This window comes from Anolis carolinensis, chromosome 1 (genome assembly GCF_035594765.1).
Source record: "Anolis carolinensis isolate JA03-04 chromosome 1, rAnoCar3.1.pri, whole genome shotgun sequence".
NCBI classification, from domain to species: Eukaryota; Metazoa; Chordata; class Lepidosauria; order Squamata; family Dactyloidae; genus Anolis; species Anolis carolinensis.
This window is the reverse complement of record NC_085841.1, coordinates 272,636,018-272,653,898: the sequence shown is the minus strand read 5'-3', so window position 1 is coordinate 272,653,898 and position 17,881 is coordinate 272,636,018. Positions and strand designations below refer to the sequence as shown.

Here is a 17,881-nt window from a genome sequence, read left to right as displayed (position 1 = left end):
ATTTGGGGTTAGCTGGTGAGGAAGAAGATGAAGGAGGAGAGATGGCAGATATGGCAGAGATCCCTACTTTTTTGGAGCGATGAAGGGAGAAAGAAGGCACAAGAAGATCAGCTAGGCTAGCAGAGAAAACGCTGAGCAATCAGACCTCACTGGGCTGGGAATCTCAGGGCTATAAATTAGCAGCAAGGTTAAGGGCCAGTGCTGCCTGCAACTGTCTTACTTTTAAGAGAGAGTCTGTGAAATCTCTGAAGCCTCCTATTGTTTGCAACTCGTAAGCCTGTATATCAAAGACTTTAGCTGATGTCTGCTGTGAAGACTTTTGTTTTACGTTTGCTTGAAGACCGTGCAATATCATCAAGATTGTACTTTCTGTTTTCTAAATTGTATTATCTTTATTTTGGCTGAAGTAAAGCCTTCTTTATTTGCTTTCACTTGTATCTAAGGCTGTTTCTGGTGTAGAACTGGACAAGTGTTGGAGTTTCTGCATTTTTGTATGAACTCTAGGTCGGGAGCCCACAAACTTTTTAAGCAGAAGGCTGGTTCATGGTCCCTCAGACTGTTTGGGGGCTGGACAATAGTTTGAAAAAAAAACATGAACAAATTCCCATGCACACTGCACATATCTTACTTATAGTGCAAAAAAATGAAAGAACAATACAATATTTAAAATTAAGAACAATTTTAACCAACATAAACTTATCAGTATTTCAATAGGAAGTGTGGACTTGCTCTTGACTGATGAGTCAAGTTTATTTGGATTGCTGTTGTGTGCCTTCAAGTTGTTTCAGGCTTAGGGCGACCCTAAGTCTAAAGTTTAGAGCAAATAAATGACCTTGGAGTGCCGCATCTGGCCCACAGGCCTTAGTTTGGGGACCCCTGCCCTAGGTGGAGAATCCTACTTGCAGAATAGCTCTCCATATTCAGATTAAAACACAAAGTTGATACATTGATTCAGTGTGCATTTACAATGTAGACTTAAAGCAGTTGGACACCATTTTAACTGCAATGGCTCAATGTTATGGAATCATGGAGTTGTAGTTGGGTCAGCACTCTTTGGCAGTGAAGGCTAAAGACCTTGTAAAACTGCTACCCATAAGAATCCATTGCATTGAGCCATGGCAATTAAAATGATGACAAACTGCCTTAATTTTATAGCATAGATGCTCATTCAGTGACGCTGGAACATTTGCTAAGGCATACAGATTGAAACCAATAATATTTTCCTATTATTATTTTAATAGCTCAGAGATAGTATAAACACTATGCTGGTAGACCTGCTAATTGTCAGTGACTTGCCACATTTTGAGTGTGTCCAAAAAGACACAAACAAACCAGAGCAGTCCATTTTCCATATATTTTCAGCACAGCACAGCAAAGCCTTTTCTTATGTCTGCAGGCTATTTCTCAGCTTTCTCTTTGTAATTTTATTCTGGTCATTAGAACCCAAAAGTGCTGAAAAGTATAAGGGTAAATCTGTTGGTACAAAAACAATCCCAAAGGTGTAGAGTTCTCAGTGCAGTTACGAAGTAAAAGAAATATGCTTAAAGGCACTCAAGCCATCATGCTGTTCTGCTAATAGGAGGCATAATACCATCCTGTGGAAACTAACCAAATTATCCTTATGGCATCAACTCTTATGATCAGCAAACCTTCAATTCAATGGGCCATAATCTAGAGAAGTAGAAGACACAAACAAAATTAGTCTTTAAAGAGCCATGGGAATCTGGCTACACCTTGTTCCTCAATCATAGTGGGGTGGAAGTGGTCTAAGCATTAGACTACAACTCTGAAGACTAGGGTCCAAATGCCTACTGACCTTGAAACCCAATGGGTGATCTTGGGCAAGTCACACATTCTCAGCCTCAGGCAAAGGCTCTAAGTACTCTTTTGACCTATTTTTGCTAAGGAAATCCTGTGATAGGTTTGCCTTAAGGTCACCATAGGTCAGAAGCAACTTGAAGGCACACAACAACAATGAAAACAACATGATGAAGTGGTAAATCTGATGTGGGTTTCAGTCCTAATTTTAAAGGAGCTGTCCATGTTCTTTGAATATATTGGTGGAAGGGCACAACACCTTGGAGAGCTCAAGCTAAAACCCAAAGGAGAATCACTATCTGACTGAAATCAGAGCTACTAGCCCCTACTGTCTTATTGGATACAAAGCACAGGGAACTGTAGATCTGAGCCTGCTAAGACTTGGTCCAAATGAAGCCTATTCCATCTCAAAGGAAGCAGAGAGCTCTTCGCTTTGTCTGTTTGCATTGGGGATGGAAAAGCCTCTCATTAACACAGCTTTCAGCACTCTAGCATTGTGCCAATGTCAATGCTCAGGTGTTTTGTAGCCCAAGGAATACAACCAGGATGCACATAAACAAAAGCCTCCAATTAGTATGGAGATGGGGTAAATAACTATGTAAGAGCACCTATTATCTATTTTGTTCCCACAATGTACACATGTGTGCATGCACGCACACACACACACCTCTGTTCAGCAAGAGCAGGGCAATTTAGATCTGCTAATGGAAAGCAACATCAGTGTTCCAGCCTCCCATTTGCTCTGCTCTTTCAGACACTTTTACTACTTATACAAAGCAGGTGCAAATGACTGCAATCTGGATCTCTCCAGGCATCTTTAGAGCATTGTGGATGCTAATCTGATTTGTTTCCTTATTGTGTGACGCATTTTTCCCCAAAGCATCTTCGGGAAAAGAGATTAAATAGAGTGGTGGTTCTGCTGCTGGCTCCCAAAAGCAGTTGGTTCTCTCCTCTTGGAAAACATTGGTGATCATGAATGCCTGTTATGGGGCATTGAGAGAAAGAACAAATTGTAAGCATCTGGCATTCTACATTACAGCAATTGGAATGTATCTTTTTTTTTTAACTGCTTGAGAAAAAGAAATGTCAAACATCTGAATTAATTTATTGTCGAAGGCTTTCATCACCAGAATCACTGCATTGCTGTGAGTCTTTTGGACTGTATAGCGATGTTTCAGAAGCTTTCTCTCCTGATGTTTTGCCCACATCAGTGGCAGGCACCCTCAGAGGTTGTCAAGAGAGAAAACGTAAGTAGATCAGTAGGTACTGCTCTGGTGGGAAGGTAATGGTGCTCCATGCAGTCATGCCAGTCACATGACCTTGGAGGTGTCTATGGACAACGCCGGCTCTTTAGCTTAGAAATGGAGATCAGCACCAACTCCCAGAGTCAGACATGACTAGACTTAATGTCAGGGGAAAACCTTTACCTATTAACTTCTCAGATGTGAGAACTAAAAGGGACTGGGTTAGTGATGCTTCCTGAAAACCATGTTATTGGATACTTGCCTTCATTTTAAAACAGCTTAGAGTTTTGTTTTTTTTCAAACTAAGCTTAGAGTTTAGAGATGCATTCGACTCCATTTTTCAGCATCCCATATCACTGGCAATATTGATTAGGGGATGATGTGAGTTGCAGTCCAAAGCACCTAGAGCAGTGGTTCTCAACCTGTGGGTCCCCAGATGTTTTGGCTTTCAACTCCCAGAAATCCTAACATCTGATAAACTGGCTGGGATTTCTGGGGGCTGTAGGCCAAAACACCTTGGGGCCCACAGGTTGAGAACCACTGATCTAGGGGGTTACAAGTTGCATACTCATTTTAAAATAACAACAGGAGTCAAAAGCATGTTTGGTGGCTCACTGCAATTTCTTTAATTCATTCCTCATAGACCAATAAAATAATGCAAAGAGAAATTGAATGAAACAAAAAGAAAAGCCCACCAACTGATATAGCTCTATTGTATATAAAAATATTTATCCTGTTCCTTTTTACCACATTCTTAATTTAGGGTTTAGATTGATACAATGCCTTCACATAGCACCCAGTTTTAGATCTGCTTTACCAAAGTTTCTGTGGTAAATCATTTTGTGCCTGTTTCATTAATATAAATCCATCCCATTTATTTTTGAGAGCTTCCTCTTAGAAAGAGAAATTATCATAACAATTTGCTTGTAATTCCAAAACTGAACCAGTCCATTCTCATTTAGACCTAAAGTAAGTAGATGACATCTAGCTTGAATAGCCCATGTTAATATATTCATCACCTCCAGCTCTCATTATCTGAGTTTTCAGACTCTGAGAATCAGAGAATCTGTTTTGTTTTCAAATGGCACGCATCTATAATTGTATATGTTTCTACAATCATGTAGACATTATTCCAATGACTACTATTCCATTCTTTTCAAATGTATCCTGGGATCATGTACATTTTGGAGTAGAGAAAGTCCTGACTAAGCTGTTACCAATTATCTTTCCTGTTATTTTTTGTTGCCATCGCCATCACTTTTTTCTGCATTTCTTGAATTCCTCCCAGATTGGGACACAAGGCAGAATACAAATTGAAATTTAATTAAAAACTTCAACACCATTGAATCAATTTATAATTCTATACTTAAATTATAGGAGCAGTTTAACACAGTACAATGTAAGACAATACACTGCACTCTTAAAAGCCTTTTCCTAAAAAAAACTTTCAAATCTAAAATGTCTATGGAATAAAAAGAGCCTTACCTGCTAATGGAAAGACAGCAAGGAGGGAGCCATTCTAGCTTTTTCAGGGCAGGGGTCCCAGAGCCCAGGGACAATTGCTGAAAAGTCCCCAACATACCTGTCAAGGTTGTGGGACTGAGAGAAGGGTCTCTTTTGAGGCTTTCGGGATCCAGTCTGACTCATATGGGGGATGTGTACCTTCTATAGATAAAGACATTGACATTAAGTCTAGTCGTGTCCAACTCTGCGGGCTGGTGCTCATCTCCATTTCTAAGCCGAAGAGCTGGTGTTGTCCGTAAACACGTCCAAGGTCATGTGACCGGCATGACTGCATGGAGCATAATTACCTTCCTGCCGAAGCAGTACCTACTGATCTACTTACATTTGCATGTTTTCGAATTTCTAGGTTGGCAGAAACTGGGGCTAACAGTGGGAGCTCAACTCTCTCTCCGGATTTGAACCGCTGACCTTTTGGTCAGCAAGTTCAACAGCTCAGTGGTTTAACCCGCTGCATCTCTAGGGGCTCTGTACCTTCTATACTTAAGTAGAATTCTAACCATGAATAGGAAAAAGCTTTTGTGGATAGTCCAGGCAGACTATATTTAAGCCAAACTTTTCCCAATCTGGGCTCCTTAAGATGTGTCAGACAACAAAACCCCAATATCGTCAGCAAGTAAGGCACTGAATTATGTTAATTGTGAATTATGGGAATTTTTCTCCAATATATCTAAAGAGTGTTAGATTGAAGAGGGCAATTTTAAAGTTTCTCCAGATCAGTTATGTTGCAATCTCTCTCCTACTCTCACTACTCCTTTTCTGTGCTGCTCCTTTGGGAGATAAATCCCACATGAGCCATTTTTATTGCTTATTTAAATATTCTGGATGTGGGATGGTAAATGCTTCTCTGTGGGATGGTTAATACCGGTACTTCTCTGTATCAGCCCAGTAACATTAGCATTTCAAAAACACATGAGAAAGAGGGCAACTACATGGCTACTTCCTACACCACTATCCATCCGTATTAGCCATCTATATCTTTCCTAACAAATCAGTACAGTGTTGTTGTTTAAGGCGTCAAAGTTAGAGTAGGTTAGTACTCTGTGTGGGATGGATTCAGCCCAATCTAGAATTTCTAAAGGAGTGTAGACTCATGCATAATGCATCACTCTGTGAAGAGAACTAGGGCCTTTGTGTTTCCTCATGATACATGACACATACCTTGATTATTTTCAGCTGGTGCCTGTCAAGCAATGAAATCAAGCAATGTGTTTCTCTCATTCTTCCAAGCTTAGCACACCATCAAACTCTCCCCACAAGAGCAAACCCAGACTCGACAGTGAAGAAGACTTTATTCCATGTCAATGCCTGGAAGTCATCGATGTCCAATGCTAGTGCTCCAGATTCACCCAGTGTTGAAGGAGAAGGAGGGGAAGGGGAGGGGGAGGGGGAGGGAGAATGGGAAGGGGAAAGGGAAGGGGAGGGGGAGGGAGAGGGAGAGGGGGAGGGGAGAGGGAGGAGGGGGGGAGGAGAAGGAGAGGGAGAGAGGTATGAGGAGGGAGAAGGAGAGGGGGAGGGGGAGGAGAAGGAGGGGGACGGGAGAGGGAGGAGGGGAGGAGAAGGAGGGGAGGGGAGGGGGAGAAGGATCCATTATGATTTCATACAAAGCAAATTGCTGATAGGGGTCTAAACTTTCTTCTGAGAGAACAGACATATTTGCCAGCAAAACATTCAATGAAACTAGGCCTTAGAAGCCAATTTTATTTCACTCAGTTTCTTAAAAGTGGAAGTTGCCATCCATCTTTTTCTTTACATGAGCAACAGAAAGGATTCTTTGGAGTGTTTTCACTGTTCTGTCCAGCTCTTTCTGTTTTACATCAGCTGAAGCAGGCTAATGTCTAGGACAGTGATGGCCAACCTATGACACGTGTGTCAGCACTGACACGCCTAGCCATTTTTGCTGCCACGCTGCCACATGCAGATTGATTGAATGACTGTCTATTGTGGCCAAATGTGGTGTGATTTGGTCCAGTGGTTTTGTTGTTTACTCCATGGGAATTATGCACATCAATCATTCTATTATTATTCTATTATTATTGTAGCATATTGTCATTTTATTACTGTGATGTCCCATGGGCCATGGAGTCCTGATCCCAGTGCCATTGTGGCTGATGAGGAGGAAAACAGAGGATTTTTGCCGGCTCAGCAAGAGCCGGAATCTTTCCAGATGCCTGATGTTGATGTTTCTTCCCGAGAGCCCATTACGGAAGACCTTGACCAGGCCTTTCCCACTGCCTCCCCTCCTTTTCCCAGGAAACAGTCCTATGCAGCGGGCAGGAGCGAGAAACAGCAGGTTCGGAGGAGCTTGAGAATAGCAGCTAAACAAGACGCTAATTAGCCATGTTCCCCTGGGAAACTCTAGGGAGGAACGCATCTGGAGGGAGATGTGTTTCGTTCTCCTTTCCCTTGGGAAAGGAAGCTGGACACCTGCTTTGCAGAGAAATGAAACCGGGATAAAAGTGGCCGACACGAAGAATTCCGTGCGGAGTCAACAGATCTACTTCGGGAGTCATTTCGTGGTTCCAGCCAAGTGTGGACTTCGCAAAGTCTGCAACTCCAGTACCTTGCCTTGCCTTGTCTAGCCAATTGTTCAAGAACTATCTTGCATTGTTTCCAGCCTTGGACCTTGCTCTTAGAATCAAGCCTTGTTTCTAACTTTGCTGTGGACTTACTCTGAACTTTGGAAAGAATTTGGATGTTTCCGCACTCTATTGCTTGTAAATAGAGTGTGTTTCGGTTTGGATTTACAACTTTGGACTCTAATATAAAATATTAGACAATATAATTTTGGACTATTTCTGACCTTTCCTGAAAGGTCTTATATTGGACTATATTTCCTACTTGTTTTTTATTATTCTTACATATTTCCTTAATAAAGATATTAGATAGTTTTTGGCCTCCGTGTGTCGGTTCTTAGTGCTCTCGTTGCCCTGAGCGTGACAATTACTATTATATTATTATTTTATTATTCATTATTCATGACTACATTGAAACTAGAATAGAGACAAATCAGCATGGAAACTGCAAGAGGTACCATAGATTGTTGTACATGGAAATAATGGTAGTAAATAGTTTTTGATTTATTAAATACAGTTATATATTACAATTATATATTTTTGTTATTTATACACATTGCGAAATTATGGTTTTTTCTCTCGAAGTGACACACCACCCAAGTCATGCTAGGTTTTTTTGGTGAATTTTGACACACCAAGCGCAAAAGGTTGCCCATCATTGGTCTAGGATATTTGATGATTCCCAGTGGTGGGTTGTGTACTGAGGAGGTGGAATTTCACCCCCAAATCATGGGAGGAATACCGCCACTCAGTCCCTGAGCCACTAATGCACATGGCATCACTAAAGGCAGCTAACCAAGATAATGGGATTCAGGGCTAGGCCTGTCATTACGCAGCTACCCAGATAACAGATGCTGTGGAGATACACTGGACAAATTGAAGGTATTAAGTGGGGAGTTCTGCCCATCACACTCAAGCTGCTCTTTGATTTAGAAGCTAACCCTACTGGCCTCAGTTATGATGGAGGATGTTCGTTCACCCATAGAGTCAATAGTCAGCTTCTTCATGTGGATTGAAAAGTGAGGGTGGGTGTAATCTTGTATTCCGTTTATGGCAGAAAAATGCCACAAGCAGCCAATCTTGTATGTACCATTTCTGTATTAATTGCCTTTACATTTCCTCCAAGAAGTTCAAAGTGGTATATGGGGCTTGTCTCTTCATCAAAGTAGCCTCACAACAAACCTATAAAGTAAGTCAGGTGAAACCACAGTGATTGGGTCAAGGCCACCCTGGGAGCATCAAACCTAAGTGGAGACTTGAACTGGGAAATCCCAACCCAGCACTCCAAAATGACAGTACTTAACTATGACAGTCTACTCTCACCAACTACCTATACAGATAATGCACACAGTTCCATCCTGGGCTACTCATTGATTCTAGTGAAACCTAGCATTCTTATAAGTTTCGGTATAAACATTTGGAAGGAGCACTGTCTGAACTAGGATTAAGCAGGGGCTGGCTGTTGCCACCAATCTTCCTATGACAAAGGTGGGGCTCAGGTTTGGTTCTGATTGCTAACACTTTTCAGGAGAAAAATTAATCCTTGTTGTAGTCAACAAGGAGATGTATAAATAAAGTTGGGTGGATACACAACCAGAGACTGAGAAAAGGATGGATGGATGCAAAGAAGATAAACTCTTTAATCCTATTGGTGCTCCAAAATGGAATAAACCCATTGACTCCATTGTTGAATTATAAATCAACACTTTTGTAAATCCAATTGATTTAATTGCTCTACTTTTGTTAGGGGTACTAATAGGACTCAAGTTAAAGCAATCTGGCAGTGCTACACCATGTGGGTGGTGGAATATTTGCAATATCTGCTGAATCTAATCCCAATTTAGGTCCAGGAAAATGTTGGTCCTCTGGATGTTTTAGACCAGAGATACTCTAAGTCCTCACTATTGGACATTCTAGGCAGAGCTGGATGGAACTGAAGAGCAAGATATTTGGAAAGTCAAAAATTCTCTATCCTTCTTTTAAAAGGAATATATATTCATCTTGGATTAGTTCATGTTTCTGAGTTGCTTGTATTTTAATGTTGCAAATGCCATTTGGGAGGCATTTAAAATTAATTCTTAAGACTGTTACCTAAAATATTGTAGGTTAAATGTTCATATTCAACTCTCATTTGCAGAGGAGTTTGGAATATCAGAAAATTGGGAGACAGAAATTCTAAGTGAGTGGTGTGTGTATGTGAGCGCCTTCAAATCAGCTGTCAACCCTTTGCAACCCTATACATTTCATGTGGTTTTATTAGGAAAGGAATTGCCAGAAGTGGTTTTGCCATATCCTTCCTCTGAAATATAGCCTACAGCACCTGCTATTTGTCACCAGTTTCTCATCTAAGACCTAACCATGGCTGACCCTGTATATCTTCCTAGACTATACAGAATTTGGTGTCTGCAATCCCCCCCACCAATGAAGTCGACTGAATTGTACTTGATGGTTGATTGATATTTTTACTGCTGTATTAACTCTTATTTTATTGTCTTACTGTGTTTTAATTATTTTTGTATATTGTTCAATGTATTTATGCTGTTGTTTTTGTAAATTGTGCTGGTTGGGCCTTGCCCCATGTGAGCTGCCCCGAGTCCCTGTGGGGGGTATAAATAAAGTTTTATTATTATTTATTATTTGGGATATTTAGGCTATCAGCCTGCAAATAAATGGCCCTCTTAAAACAGGAAATGGATCTGATTCCTTTTGGTATTTATGCAACAGCTTTGCTTACGCAGCTACATTTTAAAAGGGTATTCGGAGTACTTGCCTACCAGCCTTCCTGTCACACTCCTGCTTGCTGGCGCAGGAAAGATCCGGCCCAATTTGATGCGCATCCAAGCTTGCTCTCCCTCTGTCTTTATGAAGTGAACATTTTGCTGCTGCCTGCAGTATGTTTAAGGCCCCCTCTGCTGGACAAACTGTTGATTCAGCTGTCAACAGCTAAAGAAAACAATTGAGTCAGAGTTCCCAGCAGCCTGGACAATATGCAAAGAATGCCTTGACTAAGCAAGAAAACAAAGAGAGCTATGGCCGAGGGGGGCGATACACTTGCAAGGCTAGTCCCATCCTACGTTGATGCCTAATCTGCAAATAGCACCCACTGAATAAGCCCAACTAAATAAAATAATCCTCGTTCTTTAGCTTTTGTTTCAATCCTCCAACCACCAACCGTCACCACTGCCCATCCCCTAGAGGAGTCCATCCTTTTTATCAGACGACATAAAGGTGTTGTCTGCAAGGCTAATCCTCCTACTTGTTCCCATGGCAATAAAAAAGGATGAATGTAAACAATAGCCCAGGACTTCATGCAGCATCCTCTCCTGTGACATGACATCACTGGACTGAAGATGAGATTAGACCCTATTATTCACCCATCCCCAAAGAGTGTCTGAAAATCTTCCCTTGGCCTGGCTGAAATTCTGAGCATGTAAAATCATGCAGCCCTACAAATGTTGTGGACTGAAAGTCCCAAAAGCCAGTAGTAAGGGACAACAAAGGTCACACTCCTGCAGGGCTACCTCATTCCCAGCACTACTTGGCACTACCCTGAATGGGAAAGATATTTTGCTTCAGAGCAGTATTCCACGTTTTTTGGACTTCAGCTCCCAGAATCCCTGATAATTGACCAAGACAGCTGTGTCACAACACCTGGAAGACTTAGAGTTTGGGAATCACTTTTCTGCAAGTACTTATGGGTCGTGATCTTGCCTTAAAGAGCTTAATTTGCTGCCACTCTGAGTCTGAACAAAAGTATTTAAAACATGTGGACACTTGTGACCTTCCAGAAAGGACTGCACTGCTTTGTAGAAATCATAGCCAATGGCAAAGGATGCTAGGCGGTTCAAAAACACCCAAGGACCACAGTTGCTCAGACTTGATCTAAACGGATCACATTCAATCTCATGCATCTATCTGCAATTTAACAAAACTCTTTGGAGCCCCTTCTCCATATGCTCTCACCCTCTGATTTTACGCAGCTAGGTACAGTGGCCTGCCATAGAAATGCTTTTTACCAAAAAAATTCAGCAGATTCGGTTTCTTTCCTTTCAGCACCCAGCAGGAGCCACCGGTGGTGCAGTGGGTTAAACCCTTGTGCCGGAAGGACTGCTGACTTGAAGGCTGGGTTGCTGATGAGAAGGTTGCCAGTTCGAATCCAACCTGGGAGAGCACGGATGACCTCCCTTTATCAGCTCCAGCTCCATGCGGGGACATGAGAGAAGCCTCCCATAAGGATGGTAAAAACATCAAAACATCTGGACATCCCCTGGGCAACATCCTTGCAGATGGCCAATTCTCTCACACCAGAAGTGACTTGCAGTTTTTCAAGTCACTCCTGACACAAAAATGCACCCAGCAGTGAGCCTTCTCTCCCTATCTCTCAAAGATTTTTTAACCCCTTTTAAAATTTATTCCATTGGTCCACTAAATCTCTGAGCAAAAATCACAGAAAGACCAGTTAGCGACCTGGAATTATAGAAAACAAGAACAGGAAAAAGTGACACCATCAACGAGACTTTATAAAGATCCTTATGGTGCTCAGCTTTTCTGGGAAAAGGTGTAGTGATCCAATGGTAAACCTTGCACTCAACATCTTCCTCATCAGAACTATAGTGGATCCGACTAAAAGTATCATTCTTCCAATCAGCTTCCAGTTTGTGTAGTGTCAACAGGAGATCCCAGTTGGTGAGCTCTCATCTGTTTGCTCTAGTTTCCCATGTGAGGACATGAGAAAAGCCCCCCCCCCCCCGCATGGTAACACATCCGGGCTTCCCCTGGGCAACAGCAGAATCTCTCACACCCGAAGCGACTTATCTCAATTAGCTTCTGACACGATAAAAAAGAGCAACTTCTAGTGTAGAAACTAGCCATAGCTTCTTTGAAGCAAATGTGTATTCTCCCATGAGTTCAAATTCAGACAACTTTGTTTTAGGTTTAGATTTGAAAATATAAGTAAAGTTGCCAGTTATAATTACTGGGCTTGATTGAATGACATATTCTCAGTTTTGAAGTTATTTACTTAGTGAAGTTTACACTGAAAACCAAAAATATACACACCCTACTGTTGTTGATGTCCAAATCCTTTATAACTCCTTTGGATGGGTCTGAAGCTTAACTGATGACCTCTGATAAGTTTTCAACTTATCAGAGGCTGATGCTGTAAATCAGAACCACAGCTAACTGCTTCTTCTTGGAAAGGTCTTGCATAACACTTATATATTAACTTCAAACAGCTTTTCAAGTGTATTCTTCATATTGGTTTTTTTCACCAAAGAACTCTTGAGAAAAGAAGAAATTTCCTTACAGCTATGCCTTCAAGGATTTCATGCTTCAGTAATTTTTTGCAGGCATTCTTCAAATATCATAGCATTTCTATCAGATGATAAAAGGTAGGTTTTTCATCGCTTGGTCTGGAATGACAGTTTGTTCATACACAAAGTGGATACACTTGTAAGTTCACGTAAACAGTCAAACCAGCGGATTACGTTTATTATTGTTTATAAAATACCACAATTGCTCTGGAGGTTGTACAGAATAATGCCAGCAAAAAGACAGGTCCATCTACATTTTGAAGGACAGGGTGAGGCAAGGGGGAAAATGTGCACAAATGCAGTTGAGTTTATTGTGCCTTAACTTTATTCAGTGGTGGCTAAGGATGAATCCAGAAAAGGTGGGTTGAAGGAGAAAAAAGGAAGAAGTGTGGGTACTTAGATAGGATATAATCTAATGTTAAGGTTGGTATGTTAAGAATGCCTTTTCTTCCCACCACTTGTCTACACTCATACCTTACTACAAAATTTCATAATTCCAAGAGGCTTATTTTTACACCACACCCAAAACTATGTGTGATTGGGTCAATGGCCAGTTAATCCAATTACATACCTGTCAATTCAGAATGCTGCTTACTGGCCTATCTAATCCAATACAGAACATGTTCAAAGGAAGCACTTATCCTTTTCATATATTCATCATCACTGATGATAGAACAAGTAACAACACAAAATAAAACCGGTAGTATTAAAACAACAATTTGAGCTTGGAATAGCGACCGATAACTTATAATGCCAACTGTCATAAAGACATGGCCAAATGTAAACAAGAAGAAGGGAAAAGGATAGTGCAAGTTGTAGCTGAGGAACAAGAGCATGGGATGAAAGTGTTGTGCTGTATCATTAAAACAATACAATTTAAAACCAATTATTAAAATCATACCATCCAAAATCATAATTCAAAGCCGTTCCATTTGTCAATTCACTATTCCTTGCTCTCTTGTTGCATTAAATGCTTGCTATCTGAAAACTTGGTCATATAACCACATTTTTACTGGTGAGGAAGGAGGGAGCTGCTCTAATTTCACTAGGGAGGGAATTCCATAGCTGAGGGGCCACCACTGAAAAGGCCCTGTCTCTCGTCCCCACCAGCTGCACCTGCAAAAGAGGTTGGACCAAGCACACAAAACTTTTTTATTGCAGCAAGTTTGGAGCAATTACCAATATGGTAAAGAAAAAGCTTCAAGGTGTGCCATGTGTTCTATTACACCACCAGAAATTGACTACACAACCTGTAGGTCCCCAGATGTTTTGACTTTCAATTCCCAGAAATCCCAACAGCTGGTAAACTGGCTGGGATTTCTAGGAGTAGTAGGCCAAAACACCTAGGGACCCACAGGTTGAGAACCGCTGGTCTACATTATAAATCAAATTCCATCCACCATCTTAGCTTTTGAATTCCACAGATAAGTTGTGAAAAGTATTGATATACTTTAGTATGTTATGTTACATTAGCAGACTTACTAGCAGATACAGCAAGTTGTCTTAGTCTCAGATGCCACATCTGAAATGAGGAATGACATCTGGATCATATTGCATACTCATCTGACATCACACTGTGTGAGACCTTTATGTCCCCTCCCCCACCAAAAAAAAAAACCCACAGGATTGTGCTGGGCTTACAATGTTGAAAAATAAGTTTACAGGCATGCCAAAAAAAGATGACTGCAATGAAATCAAAACTACAGAAGACATGTGCTGCTACTGCAGGTATGGTTGTCATCAAGCTGGATGCCTATGGTGGTCACCAGTCATGATGGTTTTCCAATACCAGAAAAATTGTTCTTCTCAGTACTGGTTGTTGAAGGCCATGGATGCAATGATTACACTCATGTCCACAGAGTAGTAATCCTCCAACTGAGATCTCCTGTTGACACTACACAAACTGGAAGCTGATTGGAAGAATGATACTTTTACTCGGATCAGGACCTGCCTATCTCCGTGATCGCCTCCTCTCCTATGAACCAACGCGAGCCCTGAGATCATCCAGGGAAGCGCTCCTCTCGCTCCTGCCTTTGTCTCAAATGTGGCTGGTGGGGACGAGGGAGAGGGCCTTCTCGGCAGTGGCCCCCCGGCTCTGGAACTCTCTCCCTAAGGAGATCAGGTTAGCTCCTTCCCTGCCCATTTTCCGCTGGGAATTAAAAACATGGTTGTTCCAGAGCGCGTTTGAATGAACAGGCCCAATACAGCTGGCATTAGAATACTTCTCTCTGTTTAAAAGCGTACGGCACTTTATCACTCATTTCCATGACACAGCACTTTATGAAACCTGTCCCCACTGGTTTGTTTTTAATTCTCTGATTTTATTGCTTGGATTTTAATGTATTTATTATTTATTTTGTGAATCGTTGGAATTTTTTTGGTCAAATGTCTTGTGTTGTTGTTTTCGGGCTTGCCCCTGTTGTGAGCTGCCCCGAGTCCCTTCGGGGAGATGGGGCGGGATATAAAAATAAAGTTTATTATTTATTTTATTATCGACTATTGTTCTGGTGATCAGATGCTGAGTGCAAGGCTTAGCATCTGATCACTACACTTTTCCCCAGAAAAGCTGAGCACCGTAAGTATCTTAATAAAGTCCAGTTGATGGTGACACTTTTTCCAGTTCTCGTTTTCAGTAATTCTGGGTTGGTAACTGGTCTCTCTGTGATTTTTGCTCAGATATTTTTGCTGCTTTGTACATGAAATCCCCATCATCTAAAGGAATTTGTGCCAACGCTGGCCTGTATTTAATAATCAAACAGCAGGTTCAAGTGTTGCTTTGGTGAAAGATGGGAACTCTGGCTCCATGCCAAATCTGGGGAATAATGCAAGACAGGTGTACAGGAAATAGCTGTGTTTCTGTGGAATGCCTTCTATCTTCATAATTCCCCTTTGGGCATGCATGCAGAAATGAGGCCATTTGTGCTTTATATAATTTTTTGTTCTTTTATTCTGTCTGTTCTGTTCTTTTGACCGGCCCTCTTGGGCTACATTCAAGAGGCAGTCTGTTCAAGTGTCCTTTTTGCACTGCTGCAGTTGCCTGTCCTTAACAGCTGGGCTACTAGCTGTTGCTCTCTCCCACCCTGTACGAAGCGACCGAGTGGAGCCAGAGCAGTCTCCTGCGGTTGCTGGGGAACACAACTGGGAGGCCAGTTGCTCCTTCAGGCCAGCTGGAGTAGCCCTGGAAACTGAGCTATTAGACATCTGTCTCTTCTCCTCACTAAGTGACCTGAGCAGCCCTGCAGCCTGTCTCACCCCCTGGGAGGTAACAGCATACCATGCCAAGGTCTGAGGAAGTAGCAGGAATCGGATTCATCCCTACAGTGACTGGCTAGTCCTTTTCTCCCATCCCAGTGCACCCACAGTTTCAAACTCTGGAAAAATATTTCATGTTGCACAGGAAAGCAGAAAGGAGTTTCAGTTATGGCATTCTGAGACATCTCGAAAGGAGATCTCCATGAAAGTGATGACAATACAGTCAGCCCTCCATATGCATAGATTCCACCAGCCATAGCCTGAAAATAATTTTTAAAATTCCAAAAACAAACCTTTATTTTGCCATTTTATATAAAGGACAACAGAGGAAGATGACCATACAGTCCTGCTGGAGGATCCAGACATTCCTAGAGAAATGTTCTCTCAGGTTAAAAAAAAAGTTACCAGATTACTTAACAAGAAAAGCAGGAGCAAGCAGAACTAATTGCTATAATCCTTGTGCTATTATTTGTGTGACATGGTGAAAGAGTTTGGGAGAGTTATACTTACAATAGTATGCACATGTATGTATTACACACAATAGCTCAAACTGTTAGCACAGATATTCGTTATCCCTCCTTCATCACTAAGTGTAGCTTTTAATAATATTTGCACAATTTGCAGTAGAAAAATTGAGAAAGCAAGGCAAAGTTCATTTTCCAGGACTAAAATCAGATCTCAGACTGATGCTTGCGAGTCTGAGACTTTGGATTTAAGTGAAAAGCAAACAGACTAAAGCTGACTACCATGAAGTATACTTTATCAGAAAAGAGACCTGTTATAATGTCATTTTCTGACTGGGAAGGGGATATTCATTGTTCTTTTCTTACTATGAAAATACTACTATATTCTGGTTTGCGGACAGAAAACCAAATTAATTTATTTCAGAGCAGACTATGAACCAAACCTGGGAAGAGAGCAGATGAGGCCAATGTCTGGTGCTGAGTACTTCTCAAACAAAATTCCAAAGAAAGATTAGGAGATCACCCAAACCTGCAAAGACTGTGTATATGCCCCATCTTAGCAGCTTTCACATACTAAAATCTAGCAAAACCCTCTTATATGAAGTGAAACTGCAGTTGATTTAGCTGGTTATGGACAAGTTCTCTGTGTTCTCGGAGAAAAAAAGAAATGCATTTATGAAATTGAGACTTCAATGCATTCCAGAAAAAGAAATCACCACATTCCAGATAAAAATGCCCTTTTGTTATATTTGTTCACAAACTGAAAACATCCACCAATTTTGTGTAATGCTGCTTCACAAAGACTGTATCACCACTTCAGTGAGGTCACTGATTTTGCAATAAATATATATCTTGACACAGCTATCTATAGATGACATTTTAAACAAAAACCCAGGGTCTCAATTGAATTGTGCATATTATCACATCAAACTGAATTTAGTCCCTACAATGCCTTTCCTAAGCAACAGATGAGTGCAACATAAGCCACCTCCAATTGCAATAAGGAGATGCACAAAGGTTGTGGTTGATGATGATGATGATGATGATATTTCAGTCACTTTTCAGCAGGGATCAGGCAATCACTATCCCTCCAAAGTGAAGAGTCACACACCTCACATGTCATTGGGCTGCAATTATCATCATGCTTCAGCACTACAAGAGATTGTGAAAAAATCTAGGGATTACAATTCCAATAACATTTGGAGAACTGCATGATTCTTTTGTTCGGGTCAACCTTGTTTGGATCAGCCAGCATTTCAGCTTGAAAAGGTAAATACGTGTGTCACCACTGCAGATATTGGGTTTCCTTCTCTTCCCATTACCGTAAATCATGAACTTCTATGTTATAGAAGAGTGGTTCAATAACCAAGGAATGTAGGCAAACATGTAACGCTTCTAGTAAAATGACAACTTCTCAATACCACTCAGTATTTAATGTCCCAGAATAATCCTGAATTAGCCAGAGTTTGCATAATTCACAGTTGGACATCATCCACAACTGAACTGAACATTCAGTTAAAAGTTTGTACAGTTTAATAGTCACATAACAGTCAGTCATCTGTAAAGGATGAGGAAGGCAATCTGAGGAAAAGATTTGACACCTTTAAGATATACAGTTGACAGGCACATGACTGGCCATTTAGAGTATACAACTGGAAAAGAAAAAAAATCTACCACAGTTCTACCAAATCCTC

General features: G+C 41.1%; 1 protein-coding gene across 1 annotated transcript in view; it reads right to left on the bottom strand.

Moving 5' to 3' along the window:
* Window positions 1-17,598: 17,598 nt before the first annotated feature.
* rras2 (RAS related 2) overlaps window positions 17,599-17,881 on the bottom strand; it is a 45,628-nt gene continuing 45,345 nt past the window's right edge. The window contains exon 6 of the mRNA XM_003225325.4: window positions 17,599-17,881. This exon is cut by the window's right edge and continues 1,110 nt beyond it. The gene's annotated coding sequence lies outside the window, so the exon portion shown is untranslated.